The sequence below is a fragment of the Mchenga conophoros genome, linkage group LG5 (genome assembly GCF_057382185.1).
Source record: "Mchenga conophoros isolate Kocher_MC1m ecotype Shallow Benthic linkage group LG5, M_conophoros_male_GT1.1, whole genome shotgun sequence".
Lineage (NCBI taxonomy): Eukaryota > Metazoa > Chordata > Actinopteri > Cichliformes > Cichlidae > Mchenga > Mchenga conophoros.
The window spans coordinates 13,333,023-13,340,784 of NC_140530.1; the positions used below are offsets into that span (position 1 = coordinate 13,333,023).

Here is a 7,762-nt window from a genome sequence, read left to right on the forward strand (position 1 = left end):
ATAAAAAAAACAACTGTTGTCAATAAATAAAGTTATGCTGTCTTATATAGAACAGAAAAGTGACTAAAAAGGGGACATGTGTAAGCCACTTTCTTTGCACAATAACACACAGCAATGTAGCAATCTAGCAAAGATGACTCGACAAGGACAACTTTACTGGACTTGTTCAGCTCTGTTAAACAAAGTTTGGTAAAACAACACAAGCCATGGTGTTGTGAATATAGTCAAAATATCAAAGCCCACCGTGGATACATGTAAGTCAGAAATGGTACAAAGTTTTTAACAAAAAGTATGACTGTGGGCATATACTTACCCAGCATTCAGGCAACGTATCCAGTGCATACAAAGAGAATACTCCCCAAACATTTCCCAGACAGAACTGTGATAACAGAACTGAGAAATGATTAACCTTGAGTTCTTCCCTCCCTCTCCATATCTGAGATCAGCCACACTGCAGATAAAAGAACAAATACGCTGCATGTGTATAAGCTGGTATTACTGCATAACTGAGACACACAGACGGCAATGACTGATCTCTCTACTGTCCTGTCTTAATAAGAGCATGAACAGTTTCATGAGGATGGTGATAACAATTTATTACGCTTGATTAACTTACAGAAATAACTCTTCCTCAAAAAAGGGGGTGGGGGTTTAGATGAAACACCTTTTTCTTCCTTAAAAGGTGTATTAACCAGCAAGCTGCTCCACAGTATGAATCGATTTTAAATAAAGAATTTATGGGGAAGAACAAGGGCTGTGAAATACACAACAAATGCACAAACATACCGCCAACATTATATTCTACAGTAAATTCGACAACCGCGTAAAACACTGCAAAACTGTATCGTGGCACAAGCAGCTTCATTTTTCATTTTGCTCCAGTGAAGCACAGGTGTACTCCAGGAACTGGTGGCATCACTCATAGATGTGATTACAGGTGTTTAAAGTCTGACTTCCAACTGCATCCACATGTTTGACACTTAGAAGTTCAAAGTTCAAAGCAGTGAAATTCAGGTCTTCGATCACTAAGTTCACTTCTCTGCATTCGAATCGGACACAGTCGGTAAAATGCGCCCAACTCCTGTACGCTGTGGGATAGCAGGTGAACTGGCTATTTTATATTTTTATTCAGCATTCAAATCACTAGTGAACCAATTGGGGGGTTTTCTCGTTTATTAGATAATTTGCTAGCTCCCCTGTGTCTCTTGCTTTTCTAGATCAGTTTTGGGTACTTTAGATTTGGGTCTATAGTTGGTTAGTTATGTTACATTGTTATCCTATGTTGGCATTACCGCTTGAGTTTAATCTGGTTTATTTGATCTCTTCTAAGGACCCAGAGCTACATCTGACTTCTTGCAAACTCTTTTTTTAATACTCATTGTATTAACCCTAACCCCCTAGTATATTCATATTCAGAATCTACTTATAAAGATTATAAAGTGATAATACTAAAAAGGCATTGTAAAAGCATGACTATATTGTGTCTCTTATTTGTCACATAGTACATTCAAGTCAAATAAGGATTTCAATATTATGCAACAGAAAGTCATAATTACAAGACACGAAATCGCTGTTACGAGCTCTCCTGATGAAACAAAAAGTTCTGATACACTAGGTCATAACTATAAGAATATGAGGTCACAATTAGGAGAAATAATTTTGTTTTTTGACATAAAGGTAATGATTCTATAAAAACAAAGAGACTTCTCCTCTTCCTTCCATAGCCCTAGGTCCCAGGGTCCGCATCCATACCTACAGCTAGTGACGCTTACATGTCTTTGGACTGTGGAGCAACTACAGGAAACGCACACCGGGAGAAGCTGAAGTCAAACAAAGTCCAAACAAATGAGAACCAGGAGATTCAAACCCGGAACACGCTGCAACTCAGTGAAACCATTTAAGTACCATCTATTATGTTTGGGGACAAGGAACATAAACCTCCTTCATTTCATGCATGGAAACACTGCAGTCAGACAACATAAAGATCCTGGAACTCACCATGAAATTTGGTATATAGTACATCCCATCCAGGCGCTGGAAATGCAAGGCCTGAACTCACAAATGTGCAAATACCATGCTGATAAGAGCTTGACTCTCGAAATATAAGAACAATGAAGTGTGGTCATCCGGTTTAACCACACACCACATTGTTCGGCCACATTCCTAGAACTCGTGTGAGAATGAGGAGCAAACCATTCACGGACACAATAATCCAAAGTGAACATTCAGATGAAAGTATTCCACAGAGACATGTCGGAGGCTAATGTGCTATCAAAAACAGGAACAACAATATTCCAATGCCAAAAAGAAAAAACTGATTTTGCAGGCAGAAAGAACCATGACATGCTGCAGTTTTATAGAGCACAACAACTTGGTGTTTAATCCCCCCCCAAAAAAACCTCCTCATGCAGCTTTTTCAATGGCTTCTTTTTCACTGGCTTCTTTTTCACTGGTTTTTTCAATGGCTTCTTTATTCGCCCTCAACCTCACAGTAATTACATTTTTAAACAGCTTGTGACTACTATTTATAATGCAAACACGTGATTTTTTTTTGGATTTTTTTTTTACCAAAACTGCAAAGTACAGGCTCTACAGCAGCAGCACATGGCTGAAGGATTAAGCAACAACTCTTTCTTCTTTTTTTATTTTTTTTTTGCTTTGAAAACTGTCCTAAAGAAACATTTGGGTCAATAGCTGCCGTGGGGAAAAAAGATACTGCTGAGTAATGAAACTCGGGCTTGTAAGCTGAACACCCCCTTTGGGAGCGCTTTTCTCAGCTCGGGAGTCTAGGTAACACAAGTATTAGATTGCCTGGGGTGTGTGTGGACCTTTCAGGAGGGGAAAAATCCATAGACCGTGCGCGTCAAACCTCTGAATTCATACTTGAATTTTTATTTTTACAACAAAAATATTGAACCTAGGATGCCTTGTGTATTTTATATATTGCATGTTACACACTGGGGTTAAAATGTGGTCAGTCAAAGTATATATATATATATATATATATACTTTGACTGACCACATAGACAATCCAGCACATAACAGCAGGGTGCAAGATGCTAGCAGGCAAGGCATACATGGAACGCCATAACCAAGTGGCCGGCATAGTGTACAGGAACATCTGTGCCGAGTATAACCTGGAAGTCCCGAGGTCAAAATGGGAGATGCCCCCAAGGGTGGTGGAGAATGACCGAGCTAAGATCCTGTGGGACTTCCAGGTACAGACGGACAAAATGGTGGTGGCTAACCAACCGGACATAGTGGTGGTAGACAAACAGAAGAAGACGGCCGTAGTGATCGATGTAGCGGTTCCGAATGACAGCAATATCAGGAAGAAGGAACACGAGAAGCTGGAGAAATACCAAGGGCTCAGAGAAGAGCTCGAGAGGATGTGGAGGGTGAAGGTAACAGTGGTCCCCGTGGTAATCGGAGCACTAGGTGCAGTGACTCCCAAGCTAGGCGAGTGGCTCCAGCAGATCCCGGGAACAACATCGGAGATCTCTGTCCAGAAGAGCGCAGTCCTGGGAACAGCTAAGATACTGCGCAGGACCCTCAAGCTCCCAGGCCTCTGGTAGAGGACCCGAGCTTGAAGGATAAACCGCCCGCAGGGGCGTGCTGGGTGTTTTTTTTAGGGGTGCAACGATATTCGTATCGATATTGAACCGTTCGATACAGTGCTTTCGGTTCGGTACGCATATGTATCGAACAATACAAAATTTGTAATTTATTTTATCAACTTTCCTTCTGACGATGCTGTCTGTGTTGAGCGCTCAGTGAATCTGCGTTCGACTGCTCCGCCTAGGGTCGACAGTGCAGCCTAGGCGGAGAAGTCGAACGCAGATTCACTGAGCGCTCAACACAGACAGCATCTTCAGAAGGAAGAGCGCACAACATGGACCTCCCCCACTCTCATTCAGATCTGGCGTTTGGAATTATTTTGGTTTTCATGTGACGTATGACCCTGAAGGTAAGCGAGTCATGGACTAAAGTAAAACAGTATGTTGGATGTGCCATGCAATGCTCAATTACATGGGTGGGAACTAGTGTGTTAGCGCAGTTAGCTCGTTAACGTGTTGGCCGTCTAGCCCCATGCACGGGGCGATCGGCAGTAGCTCGTTAACGGAGATTTGCTGTGTTGTGGCGTTAAGGTCATTTCAATGAGATTAACCTGAAAGCACTAGTGGGAACACAACGAATATGACTGCACATTTACGCCGACATCATCCTAGTGCAAAGACAAGTGGAAGCAGACAAAAAAAAGCAAGCATGCTAGCCGAGTCATTTAGACAGCTGTTTAATATGCTGCTGAGAATATAGCCCAGAAGAAGCGGATAGTATAGCTTTTATTTTGGAAAGAGACATTTCTCTGTAATAAACTCTCTTTTCCAAAGATGAGTGATTCCTCAATCAGATACAGGGCTCGCAATATCGCTAGCCCGACGTCCCGGGGCTAGCGATTTTTTCAGTCGGGCTACCAGAATCTATCTCTGCCCTGCCTGTCGGGCTTTTGTAGGAAGGAAAAATATATGTCAATGCTTTTGCATTCTTTCGGAAATGTAGCTGGGTAATTATGTCATTGGCATCGGTGAGCCACTGTCAATATGTGACATATTGAAATTGCGTTTGAATTTGCGCTTGTTTTTTTGCTTTCACTTTGCAATCGCGCGAACTGTGTATAGAGTAGGGCTGCCACGATTTGTCGACTAGTCACGATTACGTCGACTATCAAAATCGTCGACGACTGATTTAATAGTCGACGTGTCGTTTGAAGCTTTGTAAGATCGCAAAAGACGCAGGAATAATAGCAGGATTTAAGAGTGTAATAACGGACTGAAACAGAAGATGGCAGCACACCATGTACAAGGATGCCAGCTGCCGTTAAACCCCGAAGAAGAAGAAGCAGCTGTGTCCCAGAATTCATAGCGCGGCCCAGCTTAGTTTCCAACAATGGCGGTAGCTAGTTAGTTTTAATATTACTCTTATTATTCTTTCTGGGTCACAAAATAAACGTTTAACATATTTTCAGGCGAGAATGTAGCTGTGTAAACCTCAAATATCGGCTCAGTTTATCAGGACACCACATATTTTCAAAAGCGCTCCGACGTTTTCGGAGACGTCTGTTACCCACTAGCTCGATAGCTAGCCGGGGGCTAGGTCACTAGCGCCGTGAGAACACCGGACTCCCGGCAAATTGTTTTCAAACCCACCGCCGTCTTTCGCGACTCAGGTTAAATATATATGAGTCACTTAGATAAATTAAAAATGTTGTTGTTTGGCTTTTTTTTTTTTTTGTATTTTATTTGTTCCTGAGTAAATCGGTTTGGCTGAGATCAAAGTTATAGTTTTTACACAGCTGAATAAACGTCAAGCAGACAGCTGATTATCAGAAGTGTGAGATGCTGGAGAATATACTCCGGTGTCCTGTTATATTTTAGATAGCAAGGAGTTTATTAAACTTTACCGAAACAATCTGCAAATTTCATTAAAATTGAATAAACTATCATCTTGTCTTTATTTTTAGTTAGCACCTTAAAAGCTTAAAGCTGTAAGCTAATGATAGTTATATAAGAGCAGATGTTGCTGGTGCAATAAGCTGTAGTTTTACGTCCAGTGATGGTTGCTGCATTTTATTTTTGAAGGACTTTTTGTTTATTTTGGATGATGATGATGATCTGATTAGTCGACTAATCGCATAAATAATCGGTGACTAGTCGACTATCAAAATAATCGTTTGTGGCAGCCCTAGTATAGAGAGCGACAGCACTGATCTGTGAGTGATGATAATTTGTGCACCAATTCCTCTGACATCGTCTTATTAATTGTTAGCTTACTATGCAAACATGACAAGTGAAATCTCCCGCAGCAAGCTTAAACATGTGAGAGGTTGATCGGGCAGAGAATTGCTGAGCTTATGTGAGTGCATGTGTAAAAGCATTTCAGTTCTGCTGAGCCAAATAAGACAGGTCAGGGTGAAGAAGTGACAGCCAAAGAAAAGCTTACCACAAAACGGAAAAGTTATGACAAATCAGACTATAAGGCAAAAAGAAAGTGCAGCTTTATGGTTTCATGGACAAAAGAATTTCTGTGGCTGCGATATGATGAGCTAAATAACCAGGGCTGCACATAAGTGGTCCGCAGGTGCGCATTCGCTGTCAAAATAAAAAACACGCACAAGGGTTAGGGTTAAATTTAAAAACTGTACTTTTGAGTTAAAATATATATTTATAATTTTAATAAATGACAAATTAAAAAGGCATGAACATTTTTTTTGTATCGAAAAAATATCGAACCGTGACACCAAAGTGTCGTTGCACCCCTTATACATATATATATATATATATATATATATATATATATATATATATATATATATATATATATATATATATACTGCAATAATGTACAATAAAAATGACAGATATGGACATATTACAATAAAAAACAGCAGATAAATGGACTGGATCTTTTATTCATATACAGTATAGATAGATAGATTGTTGATTGTGCCAACAACACAAAGTTCATGTCCTAGCCTTGTTTTATCTCTGAGATCATTCTCTCTGGTGCTTTCTACTCCACTGACTTCACATAGTTACGACAGAAAATTGTTGCTACTACTACAATGTCACTGTCAACAAAGTATTTTTCCACAAGTGGGAAAAAACAGGAAAGTTCCCAAACGTTCCCCTGATAACAGCAGCATTCATTTTGTAAAAAGAAAAAATACATAAACAAGCGTAAGAGAGAGTAAACTCACCAGACCCTCTTAAGAATCTTTCTGTCCAGTGCCGGGGTTTCCCTGCAGATTCAGAGAGTAGCCATAGGCACATAATTAAAAAGTAATCATTATCACATGAGAGCCTGCTGGGTAACTTAATTTGCTGAAGCTGGACATGAAAAGAGAAAGAACACAGCTCAGACAGGAACTCAGTCAATCATTGGCCTGATAGCATTACATAATGTTACTGCTGGAAGAAAATAACAATTTAACAAGCGCTGACCTTTGAACATCTCTTTACATCAACAGCACTTTACATCATTTTTAATCAACACATTTCCCTGACTGTCCTTGTTTTTAATCTCATAGTATAGTATTTCACTTGCCTTTTTATTTGCCTTTCTCTAGCAGGTTGCTTCAAGAAGTCCAGCTGAGCTCCTTCTCACTCCAACACAAAACCTGTTTGAGTCAAGCTGTTTCTTTCTTCAACTGCTTTTTCTAAAGGACACCTTGCCGTGCGAGTACGCTGTGAACTTGGAAAATAGATCTTTTTTGTGACCCCTATGTGCTAGAGAGACACGGGCCTACTTTACAGATGAGGATAGAATTATTAGCCCACCTATACATGTTTTCAAAGTATTTCCCAAGTGCCAAACATCCTAGTTTTATTTTTGATGGTTACATTGTTTAACTTTGTGCACAGAAACAAAATGATTCCACTAAAACTACAATGGTCAAAATTATTAGCCCAAATGATGTTAATCTTCATTTGTGTATCCTTTTTGCTGTTGTCAGGTGTTGTTTTCATGTCTCAAACACACCTCTAGAGTAACCCCAGTTCATTCTTCTTTGTCAAATCTCTCAAGCTTCTGCAGATTTGATGATCTTCTTACGTGGACCTTGCTCCTCAGTTCACCACACAGATTTATGTCAGTTTACTTTGGTCTTTAGTTCTTTACCAGAAGCGATATATGTTTAAGGTTTTGATGGAAGACAAAGCATACACTCACTCAGTTTTGCTGCTGACTACTTGAGGGTTTTCTT

The 7,762-nt window shown here is 40.1% G+C and overlaps 1 protein-coding gene across 4 annotated transcripts in view; it reads right to left on the minus strand.

The window, feature by feature from the left end:
* Positions 1 to 6,911, minus strand: part of slc2a9l2 (solute carrier family 2 member 9, like 2) — a 100,422-nt gene extending 93,511 nt beyond the window's left edge. The window contains exons 1-2 of one of the 4 annotated variants that reach the window (XM_085273387.1): positions 6,758 to 6,898; positions 314 to 451 (exon numbers count right to left, since the gene is read on the minus strand). The gene's annotated coding sequence lies outside the window, so the exon portion shown is untranslated. Of the gene's footprint in view, positions 1 to 313; positions 452 to 6,757 lie in introns of all 4 variants that reach the window. The other 3 variants (XM_085273385.1, XM_085273388.1, XM_085273386.1) reach the window with 3 other exon arrangements.
* Between the last annotated feature and the right edge of the window lie 851 nt (positions 6,912 to 7,762).